This window comes from Myxine glutinosa, chromosome 7 (assembly GCF_964187855.1).
Source record: "Myxine glutinosa chromosome 7, kmMyxGlut1.1, whole genome shotgun sequence".
In the NCBI taxonomy this organism is placed as follows: Eukaryota; Metazoa; Chordata; class Myxini; order Myxiniformes; family Myxinidae; genus Myxine; species Myxine glutinosa.
Genome location: NC_136267.1, coordinates 47,254,086 through 47,280,556, shown reverse-complemented (window position 1 = coordinate 47,280,556; position 26,471 = coordinate 47,254,086). Strand labels below are relative to the sequence as shown.

The window sequence follows — 26,471 nt, the reverse complement described above, 5'->3', positions numbered from 1 at the left end:
CCTAGCACTCCTCTCCTCTCCAATCCCTCACATTCCTCTCCTCTCCAATCCCTCACCTCTCCAATCCCTCACACTCCTCTCCTCTCCAATCGCTCCTCACTCGCCTCTCCAGTCGCTCCTCACTCGCCTCTCCAATCGCTCCTCACTCGCCTCTCCAATCGCTCCTCACTCGCCTCTCCAATCGCTCCTCACTCGCCTCTCCAATCGCTCCTCACTCGCCTCTCCAATCGCTCCTCACTCGCCTCTCCAATCGCTCCTCACTCGCCTCTCCAATCGCTCCTCACTCGCCTCTCCAATCGGCTTTCCCCGTCTCGTTTCTCTCGTTTTTCTCCCGTCTCGTTCTTTTTCTTGCTCCAAATCGGCCCGTCTCGCCCGTCGGCCCATCTCGCCCGTCGGCCCGTCGGCCCGTCTCGCCCGTCGGAATCGGAAATCGGGCCGTCTTGCTTTCTTGCTTGCGCGTAAATAAATTGTGTTCATTACACCATTTCTGGATCTGATGACTTGCCAGTAACCATTTTGTAAAAATGAATGTGCAGCATCTAACTCAATATGTCGAAATGTCACACACATCCATGCGCATGGGATTCCCACGGGTGACCCCGCAAGTTTGCATTGACGTTCGTCGACGGACTCGTTCGCCCGTCTCATTCGCTTTCTTGCTACATCCTGTTCAAGTCTGCGTTCTTCATCGATCGTCTCATTCATTTTGGAAATAGAAGTTTCCACGCAGCGCATGAATTGTCACGATCCTCAAGAGGAAGTGTCTCGTAATCATCAAATGATAAATGGCAAGTAAATTATATTGTGGAAAATTAAAGATTTCAAATAAACCTATTTAAAGTGTATGCGCACATAACTAATAAAAAAAACGAAGAAATATCTCTCGGTAATTTCCTGAAACATATTTTACTTCCGGCTAATAATGTTGAATGAAATAAAAACGAAGAAATATATGTCGGCATCATTGTTGACGTTTTTGTGACGACTGTCATCAAACGAAAAAGTAATATATCTTAACGGAAAAGCAAAAGCGAATTTTTAATATATATCGACACATTGCCGTCGGTGTCATGTTGGGCGGTGTATGATACACCATGACGCGATTTTAAAAAATATATCTTTGCATTTTCCCGCGTGTGTGGAATGTTTGTGGAAAATTAAAGATTTCAAATAAACCTATTTAAAGTGTATGCGCACATAACTAATAAAAAAAACGAAGAAATATCTCTCAGCAATTTCCTGAAACATATTTTACTTCCGGCTAATAATGTTGAATGAAATAAAAAAGAAGAAATATATGTCGGCATCATTGTTGACGTTTTTGTGACGACTGTCATCAAACGAAAAGTAATATATATTAACGGAAAAGCAAAAGCGAATTTTTAATATATATCGACACGTTGCCGGCGGTGTCATGTTGGGCAGTACATGATACACCATGACGCGATTTTTAAAAATATATCTCTGCATTTTCCCGCATGTGTGGAATGTTCTCAATTATTGCTGACACCGAGTCTAAAAGTAAAACCATCGATAAAAATGAAATCATATGGTGAGTTAGATTGGAGACAAAGGCGTGAGAGAGACTCAATGGCCTTGAAGTTACAGGCGTTTGAGAATTCATTTCGTTCTATAAACGGCAACTTTCATTGGATTTTCTTCCCGTTTTTTTTCAACCGAGTCTAAAACTATGTTAGCGACTGTGAAAAATGAAATGATATATCGAATTTGATTTGAAATAAAACTGGGAGAGAGCAAGACACCACGGGTCTACAAAACAGGCCTCAAAGCTATGCGAGTTAATAAAATGGTGGATATTTGTTTATAATTATATGAAGCCACTCCCAGAATGGGTGGAGCTACTCTGCAAACTGAGTAAGCCACACCCCGGACAGACACCCAACAGAATCATCTACGGCTATTATAATATAGATATTGAGGTGGGGGAAGCCACTCCTGTGAAACAACACCCCTATTGGATGAACCCTGTGAAGATGGAGTATCTTCAGAAGGAGGTTCAGTATATCTTGGAGAATGACATCATCGAACCATCATGATGACATCATCGGGTTCTGGTCTCGATACGACCTCGTACGGACGATCACTGGAGTGGATCGACTTTGGCTTGATGCCGGAATACGACTTTGGCTTGATGCCGGAATACGACTTTGGCTTGATGCCGGAATACGACTTTGGCTTGATGCCGGATTTCGACTTTGGCTTGATGCCGGAATACGACTTTAGCTTGATGCGGGAATACGACTTTAGCTTGATGCGGGAATCGAGACATTGGGAATGTTCTTCTTTTCGCTCACTTGGAGCACAGTGAGTTTTATTGTACGAACCTGATGGTACCATCATAGGAATGATATATATCGATTGTACTTTTGATTACTATTATTGTTGTACTGTTATTCTTGTGTGATCTCAATACAACATTTGTTTGTTGGTAACAATTGGTGTGGTTTCACCATTGATCTTTGACATACAGAATAACACATCTTTCTGCCGTGACTCCTCTCGGGGCTCGGAGGTACACCATGACACTTCCGTTTTCCGGTCCGGTCGTGAGAGGACGCTGGCGTCGTTTGCTCGCCGCTTCTCTGACTGGACCATTGTCCGTGTCTTGCTTTCCTGGTGGTCGTGGCGGATTTATGGCCATTGAGTCTTCCTCTGCGCGGTCCCGGCTCTGCTCTGCTGCTCCGGGCTTCACCTGCTCGGCTCCATCGCTGTTTCCTCGGGCCCACTCCCGTTGGTTGTGTCGATTGTTTCGCCTCCTCACCCTTGGCCGCGTGCTCGCTTTGCCTTCGCTCCTGCTGGCATGGCTCTGCGGTACTCTGCCGCAAGGCTTCTCCTGCTTAAAACCCGCTCCACCCCATCATGCATCTCTGCAATCAGATCGAATGGACTCCTGCGTCGACCCAGGTACATTCACCGTGGCTCCGGTCGTAAGTTTGTTTATTTACAATCAGGTCACTCCATCCCCATCCTCTGGTCGGCTCAGCGCACTCCCACTCATCGTCCCAACACACCTGGTCACAACAACGCACAAAATCGCACCTCCTGTCTGCGAACCCTGGCCAAATCACCTGGATTCATACCCGCCGTACAAAACAACATCAAGCTCACCCTGTTCAATACCCGGTCCCTCAACAACAAATGCCTCATCCTGAACGACTACATCCTGGAAAATAAACTGGACTTTCTCTGTCTCACTGAGACCTGGCAACAACCACTGGACTACTACACGCTCAACCTCACCACACCCAATGGATATTCTTACATCAATAAACCACGCTCGGAGGGCCGAGGTGGTGGAATTGCCGTTATTCACCGACAAGACATCAAGACCAACCTCATCTCCATCTCATCTGCTCCATCATTTGAACACCTGGCTTTTAAACTCTCTGGTCACACACAGTCAGTCATGGCTGTTGTCTACCGCCCTCCCAAACCACACCCATCATTCCTGTCTGACTTCTCCTACTTTCTGACCCAGCTATGTTCCCTCTCCCCCTCAATCCTCCTCCTTGGTGATTTCAATATCCACATGGACTCCACTGACTCCACGCTAACCACTGACTTCACTGATTTACTCACCTGCTTTAACCTCACTCAACATGTCAACTTTCCTACCCATAACCGTGGTCACATTTTGGACCTTGTCTGCTCTACTGGACTAATTTTGCACCATCTCTCTGGCTCCGACCTCACTCTCTCTGACCACCTAGCCATCACTCTGACCATCAACATCCCCACCCCAGCACCAAGGCATTATCGCACTATCAACTTCCGTAAGCTAAACGCTTTTTCACCTGCCTCATTCTCATCGACCCTCTCTGAAAAAATGTCCACTTCTCCCTTCGTTGACCTCCACACCCCTTCTGACCTCACTGACTACTACAACCACACTCTCTCTTCCTGCCTTGACCAAATTGCGCCTATAAAAACCAAAACAGTTTCTTTCACCCATTCTGCTCCCTGGTTTACCCCTGAGCTCCGCCTAATGAAAACTCGTGCTCGCCAACTTGAAAGACTCCGCAATAAAACAGGTCTCACAGTTCACTCCCAGGCCTACAAGGACCACATACAACACTATAAAGATGCCCTCTCCCGCGCCCGCTCCGCCTACTACTCTCAAATTATCCACTCTGGCTCCGGAAACCCAAAAGCACTCTTCTCTACAATAAACAAACTCCTCAGCCCCCTGAACACCACCACCCAGTCATTCACAATAGACAACTGCATCTCCTTCCTTTCATTCTTCCAACGCAAAATTGAAAACATCTACAACAGCTTGACCACCGCCGCACCCGCTCCCCCTCAAACCACCTGCCCCCCCTTATCCTGCCATCCCCTGTCTCAATTCTCCCCAGTCTCCCCTACTGACCTCTCTGAACTCCTCATCGGAATGAAAACTGCCACCTGCACTCTTGACCCCATCCCCTCCAGCTTTGTCAAGGCCTCCCTTCCTGCTCTTTCTCCACTTATCATTGCAACAATAAACTCCTCCCTGTCTACAGGCATTGTCCCACCATCCCTCAAAATTGCTGCTGTTACCCCCATTCTGAAAAAACCTGGACTAAACCCTGACACCCTAAATAACTTCAGACCCATCTCCAACCTACCCTTTCTGTCAAAGGTTTTGGAACGCGCTGTAGCCACTCAACTCAAGCATCACCTCTCTGCCAATAACCTGTATGAAACATTCCAATCCGGATTCCGGTCCAACCACAGTACTGAAACTGCTCTCCTCAAAATCACCAACGACCTTCTCCTCTCCTCTGATGCTGGCAACCTCAACATTCTCATCCTCCTCGACCTCAGCGCTGCCTTTGACACCATCGATCACACCATCCTCCTCACCCGACTTGAAACCACCTTTAACATTACCGGCACTGCCCTCTCTTGGATTAAATCATACCTCTCTGACAGACGTCAGTTCATCTCCATCAATAACTGCAAATCCCCCACTGCTCCCCTCCCCCAAGGTGTCCCCCAAGGTTCAGTTCTTGGCCCCCTCCTCTTTATCCTTTACCTGTCCCCCCTCGGTCACTTAATCCGCCGTCATGGTCTCCAATTCCACTGCTTCGCCGATGACATCCAGCTTTTCATCTCCACCAAGTCCATCTCCACCGCCACCCACTCTATCCTGACAAACTGCATCACTGAAATAAAATCCTGGCTTCAAATCAACTTCCTCAAACTTAACTGTGATAAATCTGAAATAATCATCATTGGCCCAAAAACGCTCACCAAGTCCACCCATAACTTTGCCCTCAACATCGACGGTTTCCCAGTGTCCACCTCCCCTCACATCCGGAATCTTGGCATCATCTTTGACCAAACCCTCTCCTTCGACAAATACACTAAACAGATCACAAAGACAGCCTTCTTCCACCTGAAAAACATCGCCCGTCTCCGTCCATCCCTCTCCTCTGTGGCTGCAGAAACCCTCATCCACGCCTTCATCACTTCCCGTCTGGACTACTGCAATAGCCTCCTTTATGGTTCACCCTCAACAATCACCAATAAACTCCAATACATTCAGAACTCCGCTGCCCGTCTACTCACCCATTCCCGGACCCGTGACCACATCACCCCCGTCCTTTACAAGCTTCACTGGCTCCCCATCTCCCAGAGAATCCAGTACAAAATCCTCCTCTTGACCTACAAAGCCCTCCATAACCTGGCCCCATCCTACCTGGCTGACCTCCTCTCCAGACACACTCCCACCCGCAACCTCCGCTCTGCTGGTACCAACCTCCTGACCCCCCCCCATCCGGACCAAATTTAGATCCTGGGGGGACAGGGCCTTCTCCATCGCTGCTCCCACCCTCTGGAACTCGCTACCTCACACCATCAGAGACTCCTCCTCACTCACCACATTCAAAACATCACTCAAGACCCACCTGTTCAACACTGCATTCAACATTTAACCCACAGCATCTAACCCCTGACTATCTCCTCTCCTTCTCCCTCCTTTGTGCTTTGAATATTTCCCTATTGATTCTTCTTTTTTTGCAATTGTCTTTATGTTTTGCTATGCGTTATGTTTTGCACTCTGTCAAAGCGTCTTTGGGCTTCCTGAAAAGCGCTATATAAAATAAATGCATTATTATTATTATTATTACTAGGGCATTGCCCGTACTATATCTATATCTAAAATTATATCCCCCCCCTCTATTTACATGAAATGGTTTGGTCCAAAGCGAACGGCTTCCGGAGTTTGGTAAAGAAATCGCCATCGCGTGCACAAACGCGCAGGAAAGCGAATGAATCGCAAATTCGTTTTTATTAGTTTTAAAACATAGTTTAACGCCAACATAGTTTGCAAACGTGAAATAAATGAATACGCTCTCAAATGTGCCATCCGAGGCAGAGTGTGCCCGCCACGTTCGGCACACGCGCTAGTTCGCTGCTCTCTGATTGGTTGAATCGTTTTTTGGACATAGCTCGGTAAGTAATTGTCCGATTAATATGAAACCTTGAAAAGGCACATCCTCGGGTCCCCAGCAATATACCTGGCAAGTTAAAAGTATATCGGACCCGTGGTTGTCGAGAAACAGCGGTCACAGACACACAGACAGACACACAGAGATTACTGGCATTATAGATAGATGACCGGGGTCTGGGGAGGAGCACGTAACTATACCCGGCCACATTCCCGATCAAACCCGCGGTCCATACCCGGCCACATTCCCCGACAAACCCGCGATCCATACCTGGCCACATTCCCGATCAAACCCGCGGTCCATACCCGGCCACATTCCCGATCAAACCTGCGGTCCATACCCGGCCACATTCCCGATCAAACCCACGGTCCATACCCAGCCACATTCCCGATCAAACCCGCGGTCCATACCCGGTCAAACCCGTGGTCCATACCCAGCCACATTCCCGATCAAACCCGCGGTCCATACACGGTCAAACCCGCGGTCCATACCCGGCCACATTCCCGATCAAACCCACAGTCCATACCCGGCCACATTCCCGATCAAACCCGCGGTCCATACCCGGTCAAACCCGCGGTCCATACCCGGCCACATTCCCGATCAAACCCGCGGTCCATACCCGGCCACATTCCCGATCAAACCCGCGGTCCATACCCGGCCACACTCCCGACCAAACCCACGGTCCATACACGGCCACATTCCCGATCAAACCCGCGGTCCATACCCGGCCACATTCCCGATCAAACCCGCGGTCCATACCCGGCCACATTCCCGGTCAAACCCGCGGTCCATACCCGGCCACATTCCCGATCAAACCCGCGGTCCATACCCGGCCACACTCCCGACCAAACCCACGGTCCATACCCGGCCACATTCCCGATCAAACCCGCGGTCCATACCCGGCCACATTCCCGGTCAAACCCGCGGTCCATACTCGGCCACATTCCCGATCAAACCCGCGGTCCATACCCGGCCACATTCCCGGTCAAACCCGCGGTCCATACCCGGCCACATTCCCGATCAAACCCGCGGTCCACACCCGGCCACATTCCCGATCAAACCCGCGGTCCATACCCGGCCACATTCCCGATCAAACCCGCGGTCCATACCCGGCCACACTCCCGACCAAACCCACGGTCCATACACGGCCACATTCCCGATCAAACCCGCGGTCCATACCCGGCCACATTCCCGATCAAACCCGCGGTCCATACCCGGCCAAACCCGCGGTCCATACTCGGCCACATTCCCGATCAAACCCGCGGTCCATACCCGGCCACATTCCCGGTCAAACCCGCGGTCCATACCCGGCCACATTCCCGATCAAACCCGCGGTCCACACCCGGCCACATTCCTGATCAAACCCACGGTCCATACCCGGTCAAACCCGCGGTCCATACGCGGCCACATTCCTGATCAAACCCACGGTCCATACCCGGTCAAACCCACGGTCCATACTCGGCCACATTCCCGATCAAACCCGCGGTCCATACCCGGCCACATTCCCGGTCAAACCCGCGGTCCATACCCGGCCACATTCCCGATCAAACCCGCGGTCCACACCCGGCCACATTCCTGATCAAACCCACGGTCCATACCCGGTCAAACCCGCGGTCCATACCCGGTCAAACCCGCGGTCCATACTCGGCCACATTCCCGATCAAACCCGCGGTCCATACCCGGCCACATTCCCGGTCAAACCCGCGGTCCATACCCGGCCACATTCCCGATCAAACCCGCGGTCCACACCCGGCCACATTCCTGATCAAACCCACGGTCCATACCCGGTCAAACCCGCGGTCCATACCCGGTCAAACCCGCGGTCCATACGCGGCCACATTCCTGATCAAACCCACGGTCCATACCCGGTCAAACCCACGGTCCATACCCGGTCAAACCCACGGTCCATACCCGGTCAAACACACGGTCCATACCCGGTCAAACACACGGTCCATACCCGGTCAAACCCACGGTCCATACCCGGTCAAACCCACGGTCCATACCCAGTCAAACCCACGGTCCATACCCAGCCACATACCCGGTCAAACCCACGGTCCATACCCAGTCAAACCCACGGTCCATACCCGGCCACATTCCCGATCAAACCCACGGTCCATTCTATTCCTAACTCCAAACCAACACGCGGTCCAATCCCAACAGTTTCTTCGCATTTATATCAAAACTGAATCATTTCACTCATTCGCTCCACAAACAGAGTAAACAGTGATTTAACAAGATAAACGGTACTTGTTACAATCCGTTGCAATGTATTTACCGACAGCAGAGACCAAAGATGCTCTTCACATTCACAACTCCACCAACAAACACATCCACGCACCGGAAATACGAAACAAGTAATACACTCCACATATCGTTACATTGATTAACGTTCAGACAAGGTTTGTACATCAGATTTTACTCTCCTTTCTTCAAAGGTTTCAACGAATGCGACCTCAATGACAAGTCAGAAAAAGAAACTTAATATATTCACCACCACGAAACCTGCCGTCCGCCTCACCGCTTCAAATATTATTATAAAATATGTTCCCTGACAATTGGGACGACGCAGGTCATTAACCCGTGAATCCTGCGATGGTATTGCCAACTCATGACTTTTTGTCCGTGTTCTCACTTTTTAAATGCTGAGTGTCAAGCAAGGAATCACTACGTTTTAGGGTCGTTGGTGTATGGTTTAACTGGGGTGACGTGGGGTCGGGTTTGAACTGTCATGCGCCAACCTCCCAGACTCACAGCAGACACTCCACCGAGTGTTACTCTTCTTCTTCTGTTTTAGAGATAAAATGGCGTTTTAAGAGCCGCGAGGCTCTATATACGCCACGCACCAAAGCTTGAACACAATACCAGAGGAACTATTCGGTTTCCCTATAATTGCATAGATATGTATTTCCCGCTCTCGTTTAAAGAATCTTATTACAGCTTTACAGAGTCAATCAATCAATCATTTAGGTTTGTTATTAAAAGCATCCTTGGTAAAGACAGTAAGAGAACTGATAGTGATAAACTACAAGGTTGACATCAGAAGAGGCCCTGCTGGTGGATTAAGGGGTCTTACTCCTATTAAGAGGAGTGGTCCCAATTGTATGACCATGCATTGTGGCCCTTCGGGGGCATGATGCATGCGTTTGAATGACCATGTGCTTCAGCCTTGGGGTTGAGGCGCATGTGTATTGTTATTGGGACAGCCTTGTTGACGTTGTGCCTTGACCATGGGGTCAAGGTGCACGTCCGAGGCTGTTCAAATGTTTGGACTTTTTACCTTTTTTCACATGCAAAAAAGGCAGGCCTTGACTGGGGCCCTAAAACAGAAAACCAGAAAGCATCTGAAAATGCAGAGCCCGTCCGCGTCCGTTACGTTAGTATCCAAACGTCTTCTTCCTCCGTGTGCTGAAAATAAAGACAACAGTTTAAAAAAACACAAAACAAGTTCAGATACATTCAAAGTACACCGCCCCCATGCCAAATATATAAATATCCTACAGCGCATAGAGACTGCATTGGGAAGGAGAGTTGTGTGGCGGACACGATGGCTCGCTGGCGCAATGACATAATTCTGCGCACCAGTGGGTGTCGGCCACGCCCCAGGTGAGGCGTGGCCTCCGGATATACACGCGGGCTCGCAGCCCCGAGCACGGCAGTGCTGATGAGTGAGCAACGAATGAAGAGCTCGAGTTAACCCAAAGCGTTGTGGCCTACCTTTGTTTAACGTGTGTGCCCAGCACCACACTGGTGACCTCCGACTGGTTCAGCCGTTGCTGTTCCCCGAACGCGCCATGGCCATCAACGCTGTCGCGATCAAGCTCCCGGAGTTCTGGGAGGCCCAGGCCGACACCTGATTTCTCGAGGCCGAGGCCCAATTCCAGCTCCGGGGCGTCACGGCGGACGACACGAGGTACTTTTACGTGGTCGCTGCCCTTGGATCCGGCACGGCCGCCCGAGTCGTGTCCTTCCTCCGGCACCCGCCGGACGAGAGCAAGTACGCGGCGCTCAAGCGGCTTCGCCTCGACACTTTTGGCCTCACAGAGGCCGAACGCGCTGACCGTCTTTTGGACCTTCCCATCCTCGGCGACACACGACCGTCCGCCCGCATGGATCACATGCTGTCCCTGCTCGGCGACGGCCACGCGGATTTCCTTTTCCGTGCTCTCTTCCTCCGCCAGCTACCTGTACAGGTGCGGCTCGCACTGGCCGGTTCGACCATTATGGAACCGCGCGCCCTGGCAAGGGAGGCGGACAAGTTTTTCGCAGCCCACGACGCACGGCCGGCATATAGCACGGCCGTCGTGGATCCCGGCGCCGCGCACGGCGCAGGTTTGGCGGATCCGCGTTTGCGTTCGGATCCTCCCGAACACGGCGCAGGTTTGGCGGATCCGCGTTTACGTTCGGATCCTCCCGAACACGGCGCAGGTTGGGCAGATCCGCGCATGGCCGCCGCCACGCCCCGCCCACCACCGTCGTCACGACCGGCGCGACAACCACCAACGGGCCAGACCTGGTGCCACTTCCATACCAGGTTCGGCCACAAGGCCAGGTCCTGCCGCCCGCCTTGCACTTTTGGCAGGTCGGGAAATGGCCAGGCCGGCGCTCGCTTCCTGCCATGAGCGTCGGCCATACTGGCAGCCTTCTGTTCATAACAGACAACTCCTCGGGTCGTCGCTTCCTGTGCGACACGGGAGCGCAGGTGAGCATCCTCCCTGCCTCCGCGTCCGACAAGCAAGTTGAGGGCCAGGGCCCCGCTTTGCTTGCCGCCAACGGCAAGCCCATCCGCACTTTCGGGAAGCGTTGTCTCTCACTGTGGTTCGGGGGGCAGCGCTTTCAGTGGTCGTTCGTTACCGATAGTGTCCCCATGGGCCTACTCGGAGCGGACTTCCTCTGTGCGCATGGGCTGCTGGTGGACGTGAGGCACAGACGCCTTGTCCAAGCCGAAACCTTCAGCTCGCTTGCTTGCGCGCTGAGCAGTTCGTTGAGCAGCTCCCTGGGCGGCTCACCGAGCGGCTCGCCAAGCGGCTTGCTGAGCGGTTCGGTCCTGGCGAGGTTGGTCTGCACGCTTCCGGCAGCGGACGAGTTCACCCGCCTCCTCGCCAGTTTCCCGGCCCTCACGCAGCCCACCTTCTCGGCGGTGGCCGTCAAGCATGGGGTGGAGCATCACATCTCCACCGTCGGGCCACCGGTCTATGCCCGGGCGCGCCGCCTCAACCCGGCGAAGCTCGCCGTGGCGCAGGAGGAGTTCGCCACGCTGGAGCGACTGGGCATCGTCCGGCGCTCCAACAGCGCATGGGCATCGCCGCTGCACATTGTGCCCAAGCCCGGCAGCGGGTGGCGGCCGTGCGGAGACTACCGCCGCCTCAACGATGCTACCACCCCTGACCGCTACCAGGTCCCTCACATCCAGGACTTTTCCGCCCGGTTGGAGAAAATGTTCCTCTTCTCCAAAGTGGACCTCATCCGCGGATACCACCAGGTCCCCGTCAGGCCGGAGGACATACCGAAGACGGCCGTCATCACACCGTTCGGCCTCTTTGAGTTTCTGCGGATGCCCTTCGGGTTGAAGAATGCGGCCCAGGCGTTCCAGCGGCTTATGGACAGCGTCTTGCACGACTTGGACTTCGTGTACGTCTACCTGGACGACATCCTCATCGCAAGCGCGTCCCGTGAGGAGCACCTCCGCCATCTCCGCACGCTCTTCGAACACCTGGGCCGGCATGGCCTGATCATCAACCCCGCCAAGTGCCGGTTCGGCATCACCGAAATCGACTTTTTGTGGCACCGCATCACCAGGCACGGGGCCATCCCCTTACCAGCCAAGGTGGAGGCGGTCAGGGGTTTTCCGCGCCCCCGCACGATCAAGGGGCTCCAGGAGTTCCTGGGCATGGTGAACTTTTATCACCGTTTCCTGCCCCGCATCACCCAGCTCCTGCGCCCCCTGCACGAGGCCCTCCGGGGGAAGCCGGGCAAAGGCGACGTGGCCTGGACCGAGCCGATGGACGCGGCATTCGCGGGCGCGAAGCTCGCCTTGGCTAACGCCACCATGCTCGCGCACCCGGCGCCCGATGCACCGATCGCCCTCACCACCGACGCGTCGGATTACGCGGTGAGTGCGGTGCACGAGCAATGGGTGCAGGGAGCTTGGCAGCCGCTGGCGTTTTTTAGCCGGCAGCTCTGCCCGCACGAACGACGGTACAGTACCTTCGACCGCGAGCTGCTCGGGCTCCACCTGGCGGTCCGGCACTTCCCCCATCTGCTCGAGGGCCGCCCGTTCGCGGCCTTCGTCGACCACAAGCCCTGGTCTTCGCGATGGCCAAGATCGCCGAGCCCTGGTCGGCCCGGCAGCAGCATCACCTCTCGGCCGTGTCCGATTACACGACGGACAACCGGCACGTCGCGGGGAAGGACAACCCAGTGGCGGATTGCCTTTCCCGGGTCCGTCGCCCATGCGGTCCACCTCGGGATCGACTATGCCTGGATGGCGGCGGACCAGTCCGCCGACCCCTCCGTCCAGGCTTTTCGGACCGCCATCACGGGCCTCCGTGTCACCGATGTACCGTTCGACGGCACGGGCGCGGCCCTCTTGTGCGACGTCTCCCTCGGCCGGCCTCGCCCCATTGTGCCCGCTGACTGGCAGCGCCGGGTTTTTGACGCCATCCACGGCCTGTCCCACCCGGGCACGAAGGCCTCCCAAAAGCTGGTCGCCGACAGGTTCATCTGGCATGGCCTCCGGAAGGCCGTCCGCGATTGGGCCAGGATGTGCCTCACGTGCCAGCGTGCGAAGGTTCACCGCCACACCCGGGCCCCGTTTACGGTGCCCGAACGTAGGTTTGACCACGTTCACATGGACTTGGTGGGACCTCTGCCCCCCTCGCGGGGTTTCACCCACGTCCTCACCATGGTGGACCGCACCATCCGGTGGCCGGAGGCCGTGCCTCTGGCAGCAACGACGGTGGCGGACGTCGCGCAGGCGTTCATTGCCACTTGGGTTGCCCGGTTCGGCGCCCCCTCGGACATCTCGTCTGACCGCGGCCCCCAGTTCACCACGGAGCTCTGGGGGGCGGTAGCGTGGGGGCTTGGCGTCCAGCTGCACCGCATCACGGCCTACCACCCCCAGGCCAACGGCCTGTGCGAGCGCTTCCATCGCGCCATGAAGGCTGCGCTCCGGGCCAGCCTCCGCGACGGCGGCTGGGTCGACAGGCTCCCCTGGGTCCTGCTGGGCCTCAGGACGGCGCCCAAGGACGACCTGCGTGCATCCGTGGCGGAGTTGGTCTTCGGACAACCGCTGCGGGTGCCGGGCGAGTTCCTCCCCGACTCCACGGCACCATGGTCCACGGCGCAGCAGCACTCCGCCCTGCAGGAGACCGCCCGGAGGTTCGCCCCAGTGCCGACGGCGCACCACGGTTGCCCACCAACGCACGTCGCCCTGGAGCTTCGCACGGCAGAGTACATGTTCGTCCGCCACGACGCCCACCGGACACCGCTGCGGCCCCCGTATGACGGGCCCTTCCACGTGCTAGAGACCGGGGCGAAGCATTTCACCCTGGACATCGGCGGTACTCCTGACCACGTCCCGTGGACCGCCTCAAGCTGGCCCACCTCGACTTGGACCACCCCCCGCCAGCGGCTCTGCCCCTGCGTCTGGGCTGCCCCCCGGCAGGCGGACCCCCGGCACCGCCAAACCCCGCCGTCACGCCACCCCCCTGCCCTGCACCCATCCCAGATGCCGCCAGAGCCATCCCAGATGGCATCCCGGCATCCCAGACGCCGCCAGCCGCCAGAGGGCGCTTCGGCCGGGTCATCCGGTTGCCCCGCAAACTGACCCTTCAGGTGCGCGGGAATTCTGGGGGGGGCGCATGTGGCGGACACGATGGCTCGCTGGCGCAATGACATAATTCCCCGCACCAGTGGGTGTCGGCCACGCCCCAGGTGAGGCGTGGCCTCCGGATATACACGCGGGCTCGCAGCCCCGAGCACGGCAGTGCTGACGAGTGAGCAACGAATAAAGAGCTCGAGTTAACCCAAAGCGTTGTGGCCTACCTTTGTTTAACGTGTGTGCCCAGCACCACAGTTGTACAATAATTGATTGATTAATTGCATAATTAATATCAATAAACAATGATCAAAAAATATATTTTAATCAATTGGCTAATAGCATACCTAAACTACCAGTTCATTCGAAGCTATAACGTTTTGAAAATTAATTAAATGTCATTAATCGAATTTTTAAAATAACTAATTGATTAATGAATAAAATTACTTACTTACTTACTGCGTCGAGCTTGCTCGGCAATCAATTAATTAATCAAGAATAAAATTAATCAACACAATACAGTATAAAATGGAACGAAATGACGTTCCTCCTGGACCTCGGTGCAATATAAACATTCAAGCAAGACCACACATAGTGCAATTGGACATTCCAAGTGTAACGCAGTACTGTGGGAGCTGTGCTCGCACGATAAAGCCAGACAAAATGGACGACACAGGAACGAAGTTTCACCGAGCTATTTATTTTAGCTCAACACGAAAGAACTCAAAAGCACTGAATCAGCCCATCGAACGGGCGGCAATTTAGAAGGCAAATTCAACACACAAAAAAGCCACGCCTCTCAGGCGGGGCGTGGTATGCAAATAGGTAAGCCACGCCTCTCAACGGGGCGTGGTATGCAAGACAAGTGTTCGCCCAGGAAAGGCAAGTCTGGACACGCCCGGGCGAGTCCGGACAAGTGACCGCTCGCCGGTTGCGTCATCGGCCAGTGCAAGGTAATTGTGCCATGCTTCCGTAAACCGCTACATGCGCCCCCCCCAGAATTAACATGCACCGGGAGAGTCAGTTTGAGGGGGGTCCTGATGACCCAGCCGAAACGACCCCTGGCGATTCGTGTGGGGGTGGTAGGTGGCGTGGTGTTGGATGGTCGGGCGGGGGGCTTGGTTGACGGGGGACGGCCCCGTCGTGGAGGAAGGGCCAACCGTGGAGGTTGGTCGAGGTCCAAATGGGCCGGCTTGAGGGGGTCCACGGAGATGCGGTCTGGCTTGCCACCAATGTCGATGATGAGTGACTTGTCGTCCCTCTTCAGGACCCAGAAAGGTCCATCGTACGGTGGCCGGAGCGGTCCCCGGTGTGCGTTGTGCCAGATAAAAACGTACTCCGCAGTGCGAAGTGCTGGGGGGACTTGGGGTTGGGGGCAGCCGTGGTGGGACGTGGGCACGGGGGCAAATCTCCTGGCGGCCTCCTGGAGGACCGAGCGTTGGCGAGCCCAGACCAGGGGCCGGTGGCGTCAGGGATGAATTCGCCCGGCACGCGCAGTTGCTGGCCGTAGACCAGCTCGGCGGTGGAAGCCTGGAGGACCTCTTTAGGGGCCGTTCGGAGGCCCAATAGGACCCAAAGGGAGCCTGTCGGCCCAACCATCGTCCTGGAGGCAGGTCCTGAGAGCGGCCTTCATCGAGCGGTGGAACCGCTTGCACAAGCCGCTGGCTTGGGGTTGGTAGGCCGTGGTGCGGTGAAGCTTGACCCCCAAGGCCTGGGCGACCACGCCCCAAAGCCCGGAGGTGAATTGTGGGCCTCTGTCGGAGGAGATGTCCGAGGGGGTGCCGAAACGGGCAATCCAAGTGCCAATGAAGGCCTGCGCCACGTCGGCGGATGTTGTTGATGCCAGCGGAACGGCCTCCGGCCACCTGGTGGTCCTGTCCACCATCGTGAGGAGGTGGGTGAAGCCCCGCGAGGAGGGAAGGGGTCCCACCAGGTCCACATTGACGTGGTCGAAGTGCCACGCGGGCACATCGAATGGTGCCAACGGGGTCTGGGTGTGCCGGTGGACCTTCGCGCGCTGGCAGGTGACACAGGCATTGGCCCAGTCGTGGACGTCTTTACGGAGCCCATGCCAGACGAATTTCGCTGCCACGAGCTTCTGTGATGCTTTCGGGCCCGGGTGGGAAAGGCCGTGGAGGGTGTCAAAAATGTGCCGCTGCCATCCGGTGGGCACGATGGGGCAAGGTTGGCCCAGGGAAACGTCGCACAGGAGAACTGTGCCTGTGTCCTCGAAGGGGACGTCGGCCAACCGCAGGCCTGTGTCTGCTGTCCGGAGGGCTTGCACCGTGGGGTCGGCGGTCTGGTCGGCCGCCATGCGGGTGAAGTCCACACCCAGGTGGACGGCGTTCGCGCCGGACCGGGAGAGGCAATCAGCCACAGCTTTGTCCTTGCCCGCAACGTGCCGGATGTCCGTCGTAAATTCGGACACGGCGGAGAGGTGGCGCTGCTGGCGGGCCGACCATGGCTCCGTAACCTTGGCCATGGCGAAGACCAGGGGTTTGTGGTCCACAAACGCCGTGAACGGGCGGCCCTCCAAAAAATGGCGGAAGTGGCGAACAGCTAGGTAAAGGCCGAGGAGGTCGCGGTCGAAAGCGCCAAACTTGCGCTCGTTAGGGCGAAGCTGCCGGCTGAAGAAGGCCAGCGGTTGCGAAGCCCCGTTCACCCACTGTTCATGCACAGTGCCCACCGCGTAGTCGGAAGCGTCCATGGTGAGGGCGATGGGTGCGTCGAGAGCTGGGTGTGCCAGCATGGTCATGTTGGCGAGGGCCAGCTTAGCGCCCGTGAACGCCGCGTCCATCTCTGTGGCCCATACGACGTCGTGCTTGGCCGGCTTGCCCCGGAGGGCTTCGTACAGGGGGCGCATGAGTTGGGCGGCGCGAGGCACGAACCGGTGGTAAAAATTTAGCATCCCCAAAAATTCCTGTAGGGCCTTGATGGAGCGGGGGCGCGGGAAACTTGTGACTGCCTCCACCTTGGTCGGCAGCGGGACGGCCCCGCGCTTCGGGATGCGGTGCCCCAGGAAGTCGATGGCCGTTACGCCAAACTGGCATTTCGCCGGGTTGATGATGAGGCCGCGCTGGCCGAGGCGCTCAAAAAGCGTGCGCAGGTGGATGAGGTGCTCGGCCCGGGAAGTGCTGGTGACGAGAATGTCGCCCAAGTAGACGAAAAGGAAGGTGAGGTCGCGCAGCACGCTGTGCATCAGCCGTTGGAAGGCCTGGGTCACGTTCTTAAGGCCGAACGGCACGCGAAGGAACTCGAAGAGGCCAAAAGGTGTAATTACCGCCGTCTTCGGCACATCGGCCGGCCGGACGGGTACCTGGTGGTAGCCCTGAATGACGTCGACCTTGGAAAAGTTCACCCGCCCCGCCAAACGGGCGGAAAAGTCCTGTATGTGTGGTATCGGGTACCGGTCGGGGGTGGTGGCGTCGTTAAGGCGGTGGTAATCGCCGCATGGTCGCCATCCGCCACCCGGTTTGGGCACGATGTGCAGGGGCGAGGCCCACGCGCTATTCGAGCGCTGCACAATGCCCAATCGCTCCAGCGCGTCGAATTCCGCCTTCGCCACGGCGGGTTTGGCCGGGTCGAGGCGGCGAGCCCTGGCGTAGACCGGTGGACCTGTGGTCGGGATGTGGTGTTCGACGCCATGCTTGACGGCGACGGCCGAAAACGTCGGCTGCGTGAGGGCGGGAAACTCGGCGAGTAGGCGGGTGAAATCGTCCACGGCCGGGAGCGCGCAGGCTAGCGTGGTCGGAGCGGAGCCGCTCAATGAGCAAGCGAGCGAGCTGAAGGTCTCCGCGTTGATGAGCCGACGCCGTTTGACGTCGACCAAAAGCCCATGCGCGCAAAGAAAATCTGCACCCAGCAAGGCCATGGGCACGTTCGCCGCGATGACGTCCCACCTGAAGCGCTGGCCCCCGAAGCAGATTGCGACGCTGCGGGAACCAAAGGTGCGGATGGAAGAGCCGTTTGCGGCGACCAAGGCGGGGCCGCACAGCACGGCCTGTTTGTCCTGCACCAAGGCGGGAATCACGCTCAGCTGATCGCCAGTGTCACACAAAAAACGCCGCCCGGACTCTGTGTCCGTGATAAACAGAAGGCTGCCTGAATGGTCGACGCTCATGGCAGGCAGCAAGCGCCGGCCTGGTCATTTCCCGACCTGCCAAAAGTGCACGGTGGGCGGCACGTTCTGGTCTTCTGCCCGAACCTGGCGTGGTAATAGCACATGGTCCGCTCTGGTGGAGGCTCCGGCGGTCGCGTCGGGTTCGGTCGACAGGGCATCGCGACGGCTGCTGCCGTCAGTGGCGCGGACTTGGCCGGTGGTGGCGCCGGTCATGGCACGGGCATTGCCTGGGTCGGCCCAGGGTTCCAGGCGGCTGCTCCGACGTGTCGCCTGGCCGAGAAAAATTTATCGGCCTCCTTGGCCAGGGCGCGAGTGTCCGTGATGGGCGAGTTAGCCAAAGCTAACCGTACCTGCCCGGGTAGCCGCCGGAGGAACAGCTCGCGGAAGAGGAAGTCCGGGCTGTGGTCACCGAGAAGAGCAAGCATGTGGTCCATGCGTTCGGATGGACGGGCCTCGCCAGGTCCGGGAGGTCGAGTAGTTGTCGTGCGCGTTCGGTCTCCGTGAGTCCAGACGCACCGAGGAGTAGGCCTTTGAGTGCGCCGTATTTGTCGGCGTTCGGCGGGTGCTGTAGGAAGCTCAGGACCCAGGCAGTGGTGGAGGCGTTGAGCGCGGAGACCACATGGTGGTAGCGCGTTGTGTCCTCTGTAATTTTCCGCAGGGCGAATTGAGACTCCGCTTGAGCAAACCAAACATCCGCGACTCCCAAAACCCATGGAGCTTCAAAGCTACAGCTGACTCCATCGCCGTGTTCTTAGAAAGGGGTCACCAATTGTGGGAGCTGTGCTCGCACGATAAAGCCAGACAAAATGGACGACACAGGAACGAAGTTTCACCGAGCTATTTATTTTAGCTCAACACGAAAGAACTCAAAAGCACTGAATCAGCCCATCGAACGGGCGGCAATTTATAAGGCAAACTCAACACACAAAAAAGCCATGCCTCTCAGGCGGGGCGTGGTATGCAAATAGGTAAGCCACGCCTCTCAATGGGGCGTGGTATGCAAGACAAGTGTTCGCCCGGGAAAGGCAAGTCTGGATACGCCCGGGCGAGTCCGGACAAGTGACCGCTCGCCGGTTGCGTCATCGGCCGGTGCAAGGTAATTGTGCCATGCTTCCGGTAACCGCTACACTAACAAAAATACACAGAACAATACTATAAATACACAGGATAGTATACAATAAAAACACAATGAATATCCATAGCAATATGAGTATATTCAAGACAACATAAAATAAAAATTTTAATTAAAATGTATAGAGTTGAACAGTTGACTGTAGGTTACATCTGAGAAGTAAACCTTTTATGTAGCAACATATTATGTATAGCAGCATATGATATATGTAGTGCAAGTGGGGAGGGGAGGGGGGAGCGTTTAGACTCTGTTAGTTAAATTAAAGCGGGTGGTGGAAGGTAACAGGGTGATGAGGAGCCTGACAGCATGGGGGAAGAAGCTGTTACAGTCTGGCAAATCTTGCCCGGATGCTGCGGTACCTTTTCCCAGACGCTAGGAGGGAAAAAAGTCCATAGGACGGGTGGAAACGGTCGTCAGCTATGCTGACGGCTTTGCGTGTGCAGCGTTTGTAATAGATATTCTGCATGGAGGGGAGAGAGTCCCCAGACTCTGCTGCAGAGTCTGGCGGTCCGAGACATTGCAATTCCTGTACCAGACAGTGATACAGCTGGTCAGGACGCTCTCAATGGTACCCCTGTAGAATAAGGTGAAGATGGAGGGGGGAAGGCTTGCCTTCCTCATGTGTCGCAGGGAGTGGAGACACTGCTGTGCTATCTTGGCTAGGGAAGTGGTGTTGAAGGACCATTTGAGGTAATTTGTGATGTGCACACCAAGAAACTTGGTGCTCCTAACTGTCTCCACGGTGGAACCGTTGATGTACAGTGGGGAGTGGTCAGCGCGGGCCTTCCTGAAATCCACAGTCATCTCTTTTGTTTTATCCACAATAAGAGACAGATTATTGTTACTACATCAGACTGCTAGCCGCTCCCCCTCCTCTCTGTATGCTGACTCATCATTGTTGCTGATGAGACCCACCACTGTCATGTCTTCAGCAAACTTGATGATATGATTTGAACTGTCCTTGGCAGAACAGTCATGAGTCAGCAATGCGAACAGCAGTGGACTGAACACACAGCCCTGGGGGGCACCGGTGCTCAGTGTGGTGATGCATGAGACGTTATTTCCGATCCGGACTGTCTGAGGTCTCTCGGTCAGGAAGTCCAAGATCCAATTACAGAGGGAGGTGTTCAAGCGCAACAGGCCCAACTTCCCTATCAACTTCTGGGGGATAATTGTATACAGTATACAGTAAAAAGGAAGTGATCTTTCATATGGCCCATGACTAGCCTCTCGAGGGACTTTATAAAAATTGATGTGAGTGCCACAGGGCAATAGTCATTAAGGCAGGACACTGTTGACTTCTTTGGCACTGATATGATGGTGGTGGCCTTAAAGCATGCTGGGACAACCACCTGGCTCAGGGAGATGCTGAAGATGTCTGTGAGGACATCTGCTAGCTGGTCTGCACATTCCCTGGGCACACGACCAGGTATACTGTCAGGTCCAGCAGCCTTGCGTGGGTTGACTCTAGATAGGGTTCTCCTAACGTCAGCTGTGGACAGACAGAGTACCTGATCATCGGGAGGAGGGGTGGTCTCCCTCGCAGGCATGTCGTTCATTGCTTCAAACCGTGCATAGAAGTCATTTCAGCACATCTGGGAGGGAAGCATCACTATCGCAGGCATGTGGTGTGGTCTTGTAATCGGTAATGGCCTGAATGCCCAACCACATGCGCCGCATGCCTCTGATGTCTCGGACATAGCCATGGATTTTTCGTGCATATGTGCGCTTTGCCTCCCTAATGGCATGGGACAGGTTGGCCTTCACTGTTCTGAGGGCTGCCTTGTCACCTGATTTGAAGACAGCATCATGGGTTTTCAGCAGCGCACGGACTTCTGTAATCATCCATGGCTTCTGGTTGGCTCGTGTAATGATGGACTTGGAGACAGCGACGTCATCAATGCATTACTGATGTAACCAGTCACAAATGCCACATAATCCTCCAAGTTAGTGAGATGACCATAGGCAGCAGCGTCCTTTAACATAATCCAATCTGTGTGGTCGAAACAGTCCTGTAATGATGAGGTAGCTCCTATTGGCCACACTCTGATCTGTTTCAGAACTGGCTTGGTACGTTTAAGCAACAGTCTGTACGCTGGGATTAGAATAACAGAGATGTGGTCTGAGTAGCCAAGGTGGGGGCAGGGTACAGCCTTGTATGCATCGCGAATGTTCGTGTAAACTAGATCCAATGTGTTCACCCCTCTAGTTGCAAAGTTGACATATTGATGGAATTTAGGGAGAACCCACTTGAGATTTGCGTGGTTAAAATCCCCAGCGGAAAAAAAAAAAAAAGAAGCCGTCTGGGTGTGCAGTCTGCAGTTCAATGATGGCTCCATGGAGTATACACGGTGCCTCCTTAGCGTTGGTGCTGAGAGGGATATACACAGTCACAATAACAATGGTGGTAAATTCCCTTGGCAGATAGTTGGGCCGACACTTAACCACCAGGAACAACACCAGCGATGAGCAGTAGCTCGAGACTACCGTAGCGTTTTTGCACCAATCTTTGTTAATATTGTCGTGTAATTCCCCTCGGTGAAGACCGGGAAATCACGGATGGCAATTTGAGCGTTAATTTGAGGCGACGATCAAATTCGGACTCACTATATATGCGCGGGAGGAAGAGAGAGGAAGAAGAAGCAGCAGCTTTTACCTGACGCGATCCGAGCAGTCTTCAACCTGCAGGAAATAAACTCAACGAACATGGAATTATATATACAAAAATAATAGATTTATTAAACGGAACCCGAGAACAATGAAACGCGCCAGTAACTAAAATCCCCTCATGAGCGCTCCTACACCAGATGTAACCAACAGACAAGGGAGGATATAAATGAAAGGAACCTTTGTGTTTGTGTTTGTGCTGGGCTTATCTCTGTGCGTCGTCTGCAGTCGTACAGGCCCCAAGTGTGCAAGCCCGCCGCTGCACTGGTATGGGTGGGAAGAAAGGCCGCCGTCCACCCATTCGCGCTCCACTAGGCCCGACCGAGCCACTCGCTCACCCCGACCTCGTCTGCGAGCGTGCCACCGGCCGTCTGCACGACTCGAATGGGTCGCATGCAGTTCGCTCCTCCAGCCGTGCCTGGCTCCGTCCACACAGAATCGCTCGATTGGTGTCCAGAACGGGAAGGGCTGAAGCGAAGAGATCAGAGGACAAGATCTTCCACAACGAGCCGGAACGAGAAGGGAACGAGAGGGGAACAAGAAGGAGAAGAGAAGGTCCACCATCCGCTATCGCATCCAAAACGAGAGGGCAAAATGTCGGCCAGCGAGTTGCTTTATCTGCCGTCTCGTGACGTCAGCACTCTTTCTCTCCAATCCCTCACGGCCAACCTCACAGGCACAATTCTCCACCAATGTCCATGTCAATTCTCTCTCATGCCATTCGTCGGTGGCCAATCAGTATGCCGCTTCCTTCTACCTTCCTTTCACCAATTTGAGGGAAGCTTCTTGCCGCCCCTCCCTTGGCCATTCACCAGTCCCTCCTTACTCTGTCAATCGGCGGCCTTCGTCCTGCCTGTGCTATGTGTCATCACCATGCCAGCGCAATGCACAGGCTCTTCCTGCCTGCTCTTCCGGTGAGTTTTATTGTTATTGTTGCAGAGGGGAATTTAAGTAGTGTGTGTGGTGTAACTAATGGGCCTGACTAATGTCTATGGTGCATTGCCATACGGGACAAAGGAATGATCACAGAGGGAACGACGTACAAGGGAATTAACATAATCCCTGAAGAAAAGAACATGCGCCGCCCCTCGTGGCGGGGACAAATATTCAACTTATCCGACATCCGGACTACACAGGTCCCTGACTTACTGTACATCGAAGTGGTCTTGCTACCCACGATCATCGGAGCACCTACCTATGCAGATCTACCTAAATCTATATTTATCACTACCCCACAATTCAAATCACCCCCCCCCCCCCTGGAACTGTAGCCCCTGCTAGGTTCACTGCAGGCGCTACCATTCCAGTCTTAACACGTACTGTCTCACACTTAATTAGCCAATGAAATAAATCAGGAGGGCTGTGGGAAGTGAGCCAAGGCTACATGCGATTCTTCTAAACATGCTGGCCCCTTACACAATCATCACATTTCAAATATTTACAAAATTATCATTGCTCATTCCTGCGAAGGGAGGAAACAAACAACACGCAAACCATGCATGTTACAGATTCGTCACTTCCGTTGTGGTGGTTTTCATCCACTTGAAACATTTCTGGTTCCAAGTATTATTATTGTTGTTTGAGGGAAATAGCAATTATTATTGTCAAAAGGGTAAAAAGGTTAATGTTTTAAATGAAACAGGAACCGGACGGCGACGAAGAGGAAGAGGAGAGAAAGAGGGCGGAGCGAGAGAGTCGGACAAGAAGGAGCCAAGCTATTTGCGGTCTGGAGCGAACGTTGGCGAACAACAGTCACTAGCGAACTTTCGGGTTTCCCAGGAAAGGGATTCCTACGACAGAGTGGTTAGCGCTGTGACAGATTAACCTGCGTGTCAGGTTTTGCGATCGATTCAGGAGAGAATCATTGTCGTGCCATTGCGCCACGAGACCGGGCCGTCGGCCATTTTGACTAGCGCAGGACTTGCGCTTCACTCACGGTTTCGTCTCATTTTGACCATTTTCACCGCCTTCAGACGTCGATATGGGGTGTGTGTGTGTGACGTGGCTTTTGAGTGGAAAGTCTGCGTGTTGCCGACTGATAGCTGTGGAACGTCCATACCCGAGGGGGTGATCTGTCAGTCTCCTGGAGGGCGCCTTTGGATATCCCAGTCGCCTTGAGGGCGCCTTTGTGCAGCTGTGGCTGTGTGACTGTACTTGCCATCTGAACGGGATTCTGGTCTCGATCGGACATCGTTCTGTCGATCGCTGGAGCGGATCGACTCTGGCTTGAAGCCGTGGAATAAGAGACATTGGGGATGTTCTTGTTTCACTCACTTGGAGCACAGTGAGTTCTATATTACAAAACTGATGGTACCATCATAGGACATATTGATTGTACTATTGAATACTATTATTGTTGTACTGTTATTCTTGTGTGATCTTAATACAATATTTGTTTGTAAGTAACACTTGGGGTGGCTTCTCCATTGATCTTTGACATACAGAATAACTCATTTTTCTGCCATGACTCCTCTCGGGGCTCGGAGGTACACCGTGACCAGGGGGTCGGGGAGGAGCACGTAACACTGTGCTATGTGTCATCACCAGGCCAGCGCAATGCACAGGCACTTCCTGCCTGCTCTTCCGGTGAGTTTTATTGTTATTGTTGCAGAGGGGAATTTAAGTAGTGTGTGTGGTGTAACTAATGGGCCTGACTAATGTCTATGGTGCGTTGCCATACGGGACAAAGTAATGATCACAGAGGGAACGACGTACAAGGGAATTATCATAATCCCTGAAGAAAATAACATGCGCCGCCCCCTCGTGGCGGGGACAAATATCCAACTTATCCGACATCCGGACTACACAGGTCCCTGACTTACTGTACATCGAAGTGGTCTTGCTACCCACGATCATCGGATTACCTACCTATGCAGATCTACCTAAATCGATATATATCACTACCCCACAATTCAAATCCCCCCCCCCCCCCCCCCCCCCCGGAACTGTAGCCCCTGCTAGGTTCACTGCAGGCGCTACCATTCCAGTCTCAACACGTACTGGCTCACACTTAATTAGCCAATGAAATAAATCAGGAGGGCTGTGGGAAGTGAGCCAAAGCTACATGCCAATTCTCCTAAACATGCTGTCCCCTTACACAATCATCACATTTCAAAAATTTACAAAATTATCATTGCTCATTCCTGCGAAGGGAGGAAACAAACAACACGCAAACCTAACTTAACCACAAACCTTAACCAAAACTTGCAAAAACTCAAAAATTCCAATAAACATTTGTAAAACCCCCATCCTGCAGATCGCGTCCCCCGGTGGATGCTACAAGACGCAACGTCACCTGCGGGGCCATCCTAATGCACCCCAAATTTCCGCGGGCCCTGTCCTGGTGCTACAGGTGAGTGACATGGCTCAGTGGATTTTGCCCACATTCACTCAACACAAACCCATAACCACTCATACACATTCAAAAAGTTATCAAGATACAAAAGCAGTACAAGCAAGTATTTCACCCCACTGCAGAACCAGGGCATAGATGTTATACACATGTCTGTGCAATCTCTATGAGGCAGCAGGAAGGTATCGCACAAGTAAGATGGTGGGGGCGCTTCAGGCTGTGGTGCCCGCAGTCCCAATAACAAGCCACTCAACTTACAACTTCGTCGCCACCCCCCCCCCCCCTTTACCTCTTGACCCCGTGACAGCCAAACAGCTCCTTACGCTGTTACCCCACCGGTGGGGGTCCCCACACACCAGGCTCCGTTGCCTCCGGCTTCCTTGCAGCCTCACGGGTCGCCGGGAGTCTCTCACCCCAGGGTGCCCAATAGACCCCACCACCGACGGGCTCCAATTTCCAGACACCACTGTCTGCCAGGGGTAATTGCCGCTCCTGCTCTGTTATACAGGCTTCCAACCCCTTTACCTCTTCGGCCAATTCACCCCTCTGCTGTTTGAAGAGTCCCCATTCCTCCGTCTGTTGCCGCATTCTGACATCCACCTGGCCCCGATAGCCTTCCAGGTCTCAATTTACTTGATCAATTCTGGTATTCGTGGCCCCAATTCTATCCTCCAACTTTTCCCCCATTCGGACAGCCTGGGTCATGCCCTCCTCTACTTTTAATGTCAATTCCTCCCGTTTAAGTTCAATTTCTACCTCCATGAATTTTTCCATTTCCCCTAATTTAGTCTCTACTTTGACCTCAAATTCCCCCAGTCTGTCCATAATTTGGTTCTGCACTCTCCCCTCTATGCCATCAATTCATTCCCCCAGCTGCTGTGTTATTTCCCCAAGTTTGCCTTCCAATTGTTCATTCATCTCCTTTATTT

At 54.3% G+C, this 26,471-nt stretch overlaps 1 protein-coding gene across 1 annotated transcript in view; it reads right to left on the bottom strand.

Moving 5' to 3' along the window:
* POLR2L (RNA polymerase II, I and III subunit L) overlaps positions 1-8,814 on the bottom strand; it is a 28,011-nt gene extending 19,197 nt beyond the window's left edge. Inside the window, exon 1 of the mRNA XM_068102717.1 lies at positions 8,731-8,814. The gene's annotated coding sequence lies outside the window, so the exon portion shown is untranslated. The remainder of the gene's footprint in view (positions 1-8,730) is intronic.
* Between the last annotated feature and the right edge of the window lie 17,657 nt (positions 8,815-26,471).